At 38.2% G+C, this 11907-nt stretch overlaps 1 non-coding gene across 1 annotated transcript; it reads left to right on the top strand.

Moving 5' to 3' along the window:
• Positions 1-1283: 1283 nt before the first annotated feature.
• Positions 1284-1391, top strand: LOC148579634 (small nucleolar RNA R71). The gene has a single exon (XR_015899124.1). It is a non-coding gene; the product is annotated as a small nucleolar RNA R71 (small nucleolar RNA).
• Positions 1392-11907: the final 10516 nt, after the last annotated feature.

Below are 11907 nucleotides of genomic sequence, written 5' to 3'. Positions count from 1 at the left end.
ATTGTCTGCCATCTCTAGTGAGATTATTGCAACTTGTACCTCACGGATCCCTAGCTTCTCCATCACATAGAGTGGCATGAGGTTTATACTTGACTCCAGGTCACACAGAGCCTTCTCAAAGGTCATGGTGCCTATGGTACAAGGTATTGAGAACTTTCCAGGATCCTGTCTCTTCTGAGGTAATCTCTGCCTAGTCAAGTCATCCAGTTCTTTGGTGAGCAAGGGGGGTTCAATCTCCCAAGTCTCATTACCAAATAACTTGGCATTTAGCTTCATGATTGCTCCAAGGTACTTAGCAACTTGCTCTTCAGTAACATCTTCATCCTCTTCAAAGGAAGAATACTCATCAGAGTTCATGAATAGCAGAAGTAAATTTAATGGAACCTCTATGGTCTCTGTATGAGCCTCAGATTCCCATGGTTCCTCATTAGGGAACTCCTTGGAGGCCAGTGGACGTCCATTGAGGTCTTCCTCAGTGGAAATTACTGCCTTTCCCTCCTCTATGCATTCGGCCATGTGGGACGTGTTTATGGCCTTGCATTCTCTCTTTGGGTTTTCTTTTGTATTGCTTGGGAGAGTACTAGGAGGGAGTTCAGTAATGTTCTTACTCAGCTGACCCACTTGTGCCTCCAAATTTCTAATAGAGGACCTTGTTTCAGTCATGAAACTTTGAGTGGTCTTAGATAGATCAGAGACTACAGTTGCTAAGTCAGAGTGGCTCTGCTTAGAATTCTCTGTCTATTGCTGAGAAGATGATGGAAAAGGCTTGCTATTACTAAACCTATTTCTTCCACCATTACTGTTGTTGAAGCCTTGTTGAGGCCTTTGTTGGTCCTTCCATGAGATATTTTGATGATTTCTCCATGAAGGATTATAGGTGTTTCCATAGGGTTCTCCCATGTAATTCACCTCTTCCATTGCTGGGTTCTCAGGATCATAAGCTTCTCCTTCAGATGAAGTTTCTTTGGTACTGCCTGTTGCTGCTTGATGCTAGACAGAGTCTGAGAAATCATATTGACTTGCTGAGTCAATATTTTATTCTGAGCCATTATGGCATTCAGAGTATCAATCTCAAGAACTCCTTTCTTCTAATTTGTCCCATTATTCACAGGGTTCCTTTCAGAAGTGTACATGAATTGGTTATTTACAACCGTCTCAATGAGTTCCTAAGCTTCTGCAGACGTCTTCTTCAGATGAAGAGATCCTCTAGCAGAGCTGTCCAATGACATCTTGGACAGTTCAGACAGACCATCATAGAAGATACATATGATGCTCCATTTAGAAAGCATGTCATAAGGACACCTTCTGATCAATTGCTTGTATCTTTTCCAAGCTTCATAGAGGGATTCACCTTCCTTTTGTCTGAAGGTCTGGACCTCCACTCTTAGCTTACTCAATTTTTGAGGTGGAAAGAATTTGGCCAGAAAAGCACTGACCAGCTTTTTCCAAGAGTTCAGGCTTTCCTGAGGTTGTGAATCCAACCATATCCTAGCTTTGTCTCTCACAGCAAAAGGGAAGAGCATAAGTCTGTAGACCTCAGGGTCAACCCCATTAGTCTTGACAGTGTCACAGATTTGCAAGAATTCAGCTAAGAACTGATGAGGATCTTCCAATGAAAGTCCATGAAACTTGCAATTCTGTTGCATTAGAGAAACTAATTGAGGTTTCAGCTCAAAGTTGTTTGCTCCAATGGTAGGGATAGAGATGCTTCTCCCATAGAAGTCGGGAGTAGGTGCAGTAAAGTCACCAAGCACCTTCCTTGCATTGTTGGCATTGTTGTTATTTTCGGCTGCCATGTCTTCTTCTTGTTTGAAAATTTCTGTTAGGTCCTCTACAGAGAGTTGTGCTTTAGCTTCTCTTAGCTTTCTCTTCAAGGTCCTTTCAGGTTCAGGATCAGCTTCAACAAGAATGCCTTTCTCTTTGCTCCTGCTCATATGAAAGAGAGAAGAAAGTATGGAATCCTCTATGTCACAGTATAGAGATTTCTTGAGGTGTCAGAGGAAAAGAAGAATAGAAGGAGGAGGTAGAAAGGAGAGAATTCGAACTTATAGAGAGAGGGAGTCCGAATTGCACATTGAGAAAGAGTGCTAGTCCCTTAAATAGAAGAAGGTGAGAGGGGGGAAAAGAATTTTCGAAATTAAATTTTGAAAGATTTTGAAATAATTAAAAGAAATTTTGAAAAAAAAATTGATTGATGATTTTCGAAAATTAAAATTGAGAAAGTAATTAAGTGATTTTGAAAAAGATTTTGAAATCAGAAATAAAAAAGATATGATTGAAAATTATTTTGAAAAAGATGTGATTGAGAAGATATGATTGAGAAGATATGATTGAAAATCAATTTAAAAGAAATTTTTAAAATTAAAGTTGATTACTTGACTAACAAGAAATTAAAAGACATGATTCTAGAATTTAAAATTTGATCCTTTCTTAATAGGCAAGTAACAACTTGAAAATTTTGAATTAAATCATTAATTATAGCAAGGATTTTCGAAAATACTAAAAAAATGGAAAGGATTTGATTTTGAAAAGATATGATTGAAAAGATATGATCTGAAAAAGATTTGATTTTGAAAAATTATGAAAATTTGAAAAAGATTTGAATTGGAAACAAAATCTTCCCTCTTGTGCCATCCTTGCGTTTAACGCCCAAAATACTACCCTTTTGGGCGTTTAACGCCCAGCCAGGTACCCTGGCTGGCATTTAAATGCCAGTTTTCCTTCCTCACTTAGCGTTTTAAACGCCCAGCTTTTTCTGTGTAATTCCTCTGCTGCATGTTCTGAATCCCCAATTCTCTGTATTATTGACTTGAAAAGACATAATTTGAAAATTTTTTTTTTGAATTTTTCAATGATGACAAAAATCAAAATGCAACTAATCATGGAAAACTAAGATCAAATAAACAATGCATGCAAGACACCAAACTTAGAAATTTTTATATTAGAGACATTGACAAATTGAGAATGCATATGAAAAACAACAAAACACACAGAACAAGAGAATTCAAAGATCAGAGCAAGGAAATCATCAAGAACAACTTGAAGATTAGTGGAGAACATAATGCATGTAATTTTTGAAATTTAGAAAAATGCAATTGACATCAAACTTAAAATTAGACACTAGACTCAAACAAGAAACATAAATTATTTTTGGTTTTTATGATTTTAAAATATTTTGTAATTTTTCAAAAATTATTTGGAAAATAAAATAAAGATTTCAAAATTCTTAATAAGAATTCCAGGAATCATGCAATGTTAGTCTAAAGCTTCAGTCTAAAAAGATTAGACATGGCTAGCCAAGCTTCAGCAGGACATTACATACAACAGCCAAATTGATGAGAATCAATCAGCTTTTGTGATGATAAAAACATCATCTAAACTCTAGAATTCATTCTTAAAAATTCTGAAGAATAAAAATAAAATAAAGTTACCTAATCTAAGCAACAAGATGAACCGTCAGTTGTCCAAACTCGAACAATCCCTGGCAATGGCGCCAAAAACTTGGTGCACGAAATTGTGATCATCAATGGCACCAATAACTCGGTACGCACAATTGTATTCTCAACTCTTTGTCACAACTCCACACAACTAACCAGCAATTGCACTGGGTCGTCCAACTAATAAACCTTACGTGAGTAAGGGTTGATCCCACGGAGATTGTCGGGCAGATTCAAATGGTTATGGGATTTTGATAATTAAAAGATGAATAAAATATAAATTAAGATAGAGATACTTATGTAATTCATTGGTGAGAATTTCAGATAAGCGTATGAAGATGCTTTGTTCCTCCTAAACTTCTGCTTTCCTAATGTCTTCATCCAATCATTCATACTCCTTGCCATGGCAAGCTGTATGTTGGGTTTCATTGTTGTCAATGGCTACCTCCCGTCCTCTCAGTGAAAATAGTCCAAATGCGCTGTTACCGCACGGCTAATCATCTGTCGGCTCTCGATCATGTTGGAATAGGATCCATTGATCCTTTTGCGTCTGTCACTACGCCCAACACTCGCGAGTTTGAAGCTCGTCACAGTCATCCCTTCCTAGATCCTACTCGGAATACCACAGACAAGGTTTAGACTTTCCGGATCTCAGGAATGGCCGCCAATAATTCTAGCCTATACCACGAAGGTTTCAATCTTAGATTAGAAACCCAAGAGATACACATTCAAGCTTGTTTGCATGTAGACGGTAGTGGTTATCAGGCACACGTTCATAGGTGAGAATGGTGATGAGTGTCACATAATCATCACATTCATCATGTTCTTGAGTGCGAATGAATATCTTAGAGAAGAAATAGGCTTGAGTTGAATAGAAAAACAATAGTACTTTGCATTAATTCATGAAGAACAACAGAGCTCCACACCTTAATCTATGGTGTCTAGAAACTCCACTTTTGAAAATACATAAATAAAAGAAGGTCTAGGAATGGCTGAATGGCCAGCCTCCTAAAGAGGGTTCAATCATCAAAGTATGATTAAAAGATTGATTGAAAGATGAAAATACAATAGCAAAAGGTCCTATTTATAGAGAATTAGTAGCCTACGGTTTATAGAAATAAGTAAATAATGCAGAAATCTACTTCCGGGCCCACTTGGTGTGTGTTTGGGCTGAGTATTGAAGCTCTCACGTCTAGAGGCTTCTCTTGGAGTTAAACGCCAGCTTTTGTGCCAGTTTGGGCGTTTAACTCCAGCTTTTATGCTAGTTCTAGCGTTTTGACGCCAGAAATTTTATGCTGACTTGGAACGCCGGTTTGGGCCATCAAATATTGAGCAAAGTATGGACTATTATATATTGCTAGAAAGCCCAGGATGTCTACTTTCTAACACAATTGAGAGCGCACCAATTGGACTTCTGTAGCTCCATAAAATCTACTTAGAGTGCAGAGAGGTCAGAATCCAACAGCATCTGCAGTCCTTTTTTAGCCTCTAAATAAGATTTTTGCTCAGGTCCCTCAATTTCAGCCAAAAAATACCTAAAATCACAGAAAAACACACAAACTCATAGTAAAGTCCAGAAATGTGATTTTTATTTAAAAACTAATAAAAATATAATAAAAACTAACTAAAACAAACTAAAAACTACCTAAAAATAATGCCAAAAAGCGTATAAATTATCCGCTCATCACTCACCTTGCGCACAAAGGGCGCTACGTTCACTCACTCAACGTAGCACCATGAACAATTGAGCTATGCACAAGCCTGGGACCAAGCAAATTGAGTGCTGCGTTGTTGCATTTAACTGAGCGCTTCCCTAGGAGGTGTTCCTGGTTCCATTTTTCAAGCAAAGACCAAATTGTATCCAATTCTTCACCAATTGAAAAAGCCCACTCCAAAATTCTAAAATCAAAATTAGAAAGTGTATAAATAGGACTTAGTTTGATTTAGGGAGGACCTTCTTTTGAATTTTTAGTTTTATCTTTTGCTCAATTTTAATTTTAGCTAAATTTTAGTTTTAATTTTGAATTGGGGAATTGAGATTGAGATCTGTGTTCTCTTTCTCTTTGTTTTTACTCCTGCATTTCTTAATTTCTGTTTATGAATTTTGGATTGAGATTGAAAAAGTTCTGTTTCAATTCTTGATCTGAAATTCATCTTTGTTCTTCTTCTGCATAATTCTAACTTCATTTGCTGTTTTAAATTTCCTTCTTCTGCAACTTTAGCTTTTCTGTTTTAGATATTGAATTGAGATTGAAGAGCTTCATTGATTCAAATTCTGAGAATCATCTTCCACTCTTCCTCTCAATTGATCTGAGGATTGGGTTTTAATCTTTTCTGCTGTTTTAAATTTCATTTTCCTTTGCAATTGTTTTATGTTTGATTAAGGAAGGAATTGAGATCTAGATCTACTTTCTAGTCTCATTGATCCCCCAAGATCTCAAATTTCTCTTTTAGACTTCACAATTGAGCTAAGTTTACTTTCTGTTTTGTTATTCAAGCAATTTTAACTTTCTATTTAGATTTCCTGCAACTTATTTCATCTTCTATTTCTCTGATTAATTTCTCTTTACATTCTCTTGTTGAATTCTGAATCTCAGCTCCCACATCCCTTTACTATTCAAGCAATTTACATTTCTTGCATTCTAATCTTCAGCTATTTATATTTCTTGCAATCTAAGTTTCAGTCATTTACATTACTTGCACTTTAAGTTTTAGCTCTTTTACTTTCTTGCACTTTAAGTTTCATGCAATTTACTCTTCTGCACTTTACTTTTCTATCAATTTCCCCTCTCCCTTTTATTTTCATGCAATTTAGCTTCTGCTATTCAAGTTTTACCCAAATCATCAACTGTTTGCTTAACTAAATTCATCACCTAACTAAAATTGCTCAATCCATCAATCCCTGTGGGATCGACCTTACTCGTGTGAGTAATTACTACTTGATGCGACCGGTATACTTGCCGGTGAATTTTGGTGTTGGAATTCATTTTCAACCCATCAAGTTTTTGGCGCCGTTACCGGGGATTGATCTAGATTGACAATGATTAAGTAAGGTGGTGGTCTAGATTAAGCACTTTTTCTTTTTTTTTTTACTAAGCACATTAACTGTTTGAATTTTTGCTTAAGCTAACATTAACTTTGCTCTATCAGTATAGTGAACTATTTTTGTTTTCTGGTTCTGTGTTTATTTTTCTTGCTGTTGTATGTCAGAGGCAAGGAGAGAGATCCCTACCTTTTATGATCAAAACGAGAGAACTCTTAGAAGACTAAGAAGAGAAGCAAGAGGGAAGGGAATTGTTGGAGAAGAAGAACCTTTTGAAGAAGAGATCCCAGAAATGGAGAAAAATTCAACAAATCCAACAGTGGGAGTGGCCAACAACAATGGTCAGCCCCAGAGGAGAGTTTTGGCTTCATATACGTTATCTAATCCAAGGCATTGTGGGAGTAGCATCCTTACCCCAAATGTCAATATAAACAATTTTGAATTAAAGCCCCAACTCATCACTTTGGTACAAAACAACTGCTCATATGGAGGAAGCCCTTTGGAAGATCCAAACCAGCATCTATCCACTTTCTTGAGGATCTGTGACACAGTGAAGTCCAATGGTGTACATCCAGACATATACAAACTGTTACTGTTCCCATTTTTATTGAGGGACAAGGCTGCTCAATGGCTTGAAGCCTTCCCACAAGGAAGCATCACTAGCTGGGAGGATCTAGTGAATAAGTTTCTAGCCAAGTTCTACCCACCTCAAAGGATCATCAGGCTCAAGACAGAGGTCCAAACCTTCACACAAATGGATGTAGAATCTCTCTATGAGGCATGGGAAAGATACAAGGCCCTGATTAGAAAATGCCCCCCCTGAAATGTTCAATGAATGGGACATCCTTCAAAACTTCTATGAAGGATTAACTCTGAAAGCTCAGGAAGCACTAGACCATTTAGCAGGAGGCTCATTGCAATTAATGAAGACAGTAGAGAAAGCCCAAAACCTCATTGATATGGTGGTAAATAATTAATACTTCTTTGCTTATCAAAGGCAATGCCAACCAGCTCAAAGAAAGGGAGTGTGGAGTTGGAAGGAGTGGATACTATCCTAGCTCAACACAAGGTGATGCAGCAGCAAATCCAGCAACAATTTATGCAGATGGCCGAGAGGATTGATAGCTTACAAGTTGCATTAGTGAATGTCACCAATCAACCACTAACTGGGTGGGGACAAAATGAGGAAAATGGTGAAGATCAGCAGCAAGAACAAGTGAACTACATGCACAACCAAGGATCCAGCCAGAATGAATTTCATGGAGATACATACAATCCCTCTTGGAAGAACCATCCAAATCTAAGATGGGGAGATAACCACACTCAAAACCAACAGCCCTGGCAGAAAAATTCAACCCAAAACAACTCAAAAAACACAACCTACACAAACAACCACAACTAGCAAAATACTAACCCCAATCCATATAGAGAACCTCAAAACAACTACCCCAATTCTAGCTATTATCCACCCAATAACCCAACCACTAACCAAAACACCTATCAGCCACCTTCAACACCCCATAACCAGCCATAAATACCACAAGACACTCAAAGAATCTCAAACTTAGAGATACTGATGGAAAAGATGATGAAGCATCAGGAAATGACAAGCAAGAATCATGAAGCTTCAATGAGAAACTTAGAAAGGCAGATTGGATAACTGTCTAAGAAAACAGTGATTGAAAAGCCAACAAGCTCACTCCCAAGTGATACCATTCCAAATCCTAAAGAAGAATACAAAGCTATTCAATTAAGGAGTGGAAGAACCTTGGTGGACAACAAGAAACCTGTGGACAATAACAAGATCATCAGCAAGCATAATGAGGCTAACAACAAGGAAGAGATGACAGTAAGCAAGCAAGATCAAGAGAAGCTTAAAGAGGAAGATGACCTACCACAAAATTCAAGAAAAATGAAGCAAATAATGGAGGAACCATCTCAAGGAAAGAAGCAGGTGGAGAAGACTTTCACACCTCCTCTGTCATATCCTCAAAGGGTCAAAAAAGAAACCAAGGAATAACATTTTCCCAAATTCCTTGAAGTCTTCAAGAAGCTGGAAATAAACATTCCCCTGGCTGAAGCATTAGAGCAGATGCCTCTATATGCTAAATTCTTGAAAGATCTTATCAACAAAAAGAGAAACTGGCATAAGAAGGAAACCATTATGCTCACTGAAGAATGTAGTGCTGTGATCCAAAGAGGTATCCTACCAAAGCTCAAAGATCCAGGGAGCTTTGTGGTTTCATGCACCATAGGCAAGATGACGTTAGAAAAAGCTCTCTGTGATCTAGGTGCTAGCATCAACTTGATGCCCCTCTCAATGATGAGAAAGCTTGCCATAGAAGAAATCAAACCTACCAGGATGTCATTGGTGATGCCGGATAGATCAATCAAGACACCCAATGGAGTTGTAGAAAATCTATTGGTGAAAGTTGGAGAGTTTATCTTCCCTGTAGACTTTGTGATCCTGGACACAGAAGAGGAAGGAAACAACTCAATTATCCTGGGAAGGCCATTTCTAGCTACAGCAAGAGCTGTTATCGATGTAGAAAAGGGAGAAATGATCTTCAGGGTGCACAATGAGGAAATGGTCATCAATGTTTTCAAATCAATGCAACATCCCACTGAGCAAAAGAACTATATGAAGGTGGATATGATAGAAAGTCTGGTAGAAGAAATGTTAAAAGCCAATTGTCATGAGCAACATGAGGAAGAAGTGGAGGAGGAGTTACTGGAAGATAACAACCTGGAGGAACAAGGAGAGGAAGTGGTAGAGATCTCCATTGAAGACAAGGAAAAGGAGAAGCCAAAATAGGAGTTGAAGCCTCTCCCCCCTCACCTCAAATACGTGTTTCTTAGAGAAGCAGAGGCCCTGCCGGTGATCATAAACTCCTCCTTGAACATGGAAGAAGAAACAAAGTTGATTGAAGTGTTAAAAGCTCACAAGACAGCCTTGGGTTGGACAATTGAGGATATCAAAGGCATCAGCCCTGCCATTTGTATGCATAAAATTCTATTGGAAGAAGAGTCAAAACCTGTAGTTCAACCCCAAAGAAGGCTCAACCCAGCCATGAAAGAGGTGGTTCAAAAAGAAGTCATGAAGCTATGGAATGCTGGGATAATCTTTCCAATCTCTGACAGCCCATGTGTGAGTCCGGTTCAAGTTATACCAAAAAAGGGAGGAATGACAGTCATCACCAATGAGAAGAATGAGTTAATCCCCACCAGGACAGTGACTGGATAGAGGATGTGCATAGATTATAGAAGATTGAATGATGCTACAAGAAAAGATCACTTTCCTCTCCCATTCATTGACCAAATGCTGGAAAGATTGGCTGGGCATGCCTATTACTGCTTCTTGGATGGGTACTCTGGATACAATCAAATAGTGGTGGATCCCAAGGATCAAGAAAAGACTTCCTTCACCTATCCATTTGGAGTTTTTGCTTACAGAAGGATGCCCTTTGGTTTGTGCAATGCCCCTGCCACCTTTCAAAGGTGTATGCTTTCTATTTTCTCTGATATGGTGGAAAAGTTTTTAAAAGTTTTTATGGATTTAACACTTGCTTGCATCATTTAACTCTTGTTTTGAAAAGATGCCAAAAAACTAACCTAGTATTGAACTGGGAGAAATGCCATTTCATGGTTCCTGAAGGGATAGTTCTTGGGCATAAAGTGTCAAACAAAGGTATAGAAGTTGATAAAGCTAAAATAAAAATCATTGAAAAGCTTCCTATACCTGTTAATGTGAAAGCAGTAAGGAGTTTTCTTGGGCATGCTAGTTTTTACAGGAGGTTCATCAAAGATTTTTCAAAAATAGCAAAACCATTGAGCAATTTACTAATGATTGATAGCCCTTTTATCTTTGATGACAGTTGCAAGCATGCCTTTGAAACTTTAAAGAGAAAACTCATTACAGCACCAATTATCACACCCCCTGATTGGAAATTACCTTTTGAATTTATGTGTGATGCAAGTAACTTTGCAATTGGTGCTGTGTTGGGGCAAAAGAGAGACAAGTTGCACCATGTCATATATTATGCTAGCAAGGTGTTAAATGAAGCACAGAAAAATTATACCACCACTGAGAAAGAGCTTTTGGCAATTGTATATATATTTGATAAATTTAGACAACACTTGATTGGTTCAAAGGTTATAGTGTATACTGACCATGCTGCTCTCAGGTATCTAATGTCTAAACAGGATTCAAAGCCAAGGCTTATTAGGTGGGTGCTGCTGCTACAAGAATTCGACATTGAAGTGAGAAATCGAAAGGGGAGTGAGAATAAAGTAGCAGATCATTTGTCAATAGTGCCACAAGAGGCCAATCAAGATACAATACAGCAAGTGAATGAAAAATTCCCTGATGAGCATCTTTTCCAAGTTCAGCAAGCACCTTGGTTTGCTAACATAGTAAACTACAAGGTGGGAAGGAAGGTACCTCAAGAATTTTCCAAGCAACAAGTGAAAAAGCTACTCAATGAAGCAAGGAAGTTTTTGTGGGATGAACCATTTTTGTTCAAAAGATGTCCGGATGGAATGATTAGGAGGTGTGTCCTTGAAACTGAGATGAGAGACATATTGTGGCACTGTCATGGTTCAGCCTATGGTGGACACTTTGGATCAGAGAGTACAGCTGCTAAAATACTGCAGAGTAGATTTTATTGGCCAACCATCTTCAAGGATGCTAGAGAGTTTGTCCACCAATGTAATGAATGCCAAAGAGCTGGAGGATTGACAAGAAGGAATGAAATGCCTCAAAACTACATTTTAGAAGTGGAGTTATTTGATCTTTGGGGCATTGATTTCATGGGCCCGTTTCCTCCTTCTTACTCTTTCAAATACATTTTGGTAGCAGTAGAGTATGTCTCAAAGTAGGTGGAAGCAATAGCCACAACCACATGTGATGCACAAATTGTCCTTCAATTCCTGAAGAAGCACATTTTCACTAGATATGGAGTGCCTAAGGGACTTGTCAGTGATGGTGGCAGTCATTTCTGCAACAAACAGATGGAGAAACTACTTCATAAATATGGAGTAATGCATAAAGTAGCCACACCTTATCACCCACAGACCAATGGCCAAGCAGAACTTGCAAATAGGGAGTTGAAAAGGATTTTAGAGAAGACTGTGGGAGCCACCAGAATAGATTGGGCCAGACAGCTAGAAGATGCACTCTGGGCATATAGGACAGCATTCAAAACTCCTATTGGAAAGTCTCCTTTTCAGCTGTTATATGAAAAATCTTGTCACCTCCCTGTAGAGCTTGAGCATAAAGCTTTCTGGGCCACTAAACTCATCAACCTTGATTCTCAAGCAGCAGGAGAGAAGAGGCTACTGCAACTAAATGAGTTGGATGAGTTTAGACTAGAAGCCTATGAAAATGCCAAGATATACAAGGAAAAAGCTAAGAGGTGGCATGACAAG

The sequence above is a fragment of the Arachis ipaensis genome, chromosome B10 (assembly GCF_059453495.1).
Source record: "Arachis ipaensis isolate K30076 ecotype BB chromosome B10, ASM5945349v1, whole genome shotgun sequence".
In the NCBI taxonomy this organism is placed as follows: domain Eukaryota; kingdom Viridiplantae; phylum Streptophyta; class Magnoliopsida; order Fabales; family Fabaceae; genus Arachis; species Arachis ipaensis.
Note: the sequence above shows the minus strand (reverse complement) of the source record. Positions and strands in the feature narration are given on the sequence as shown.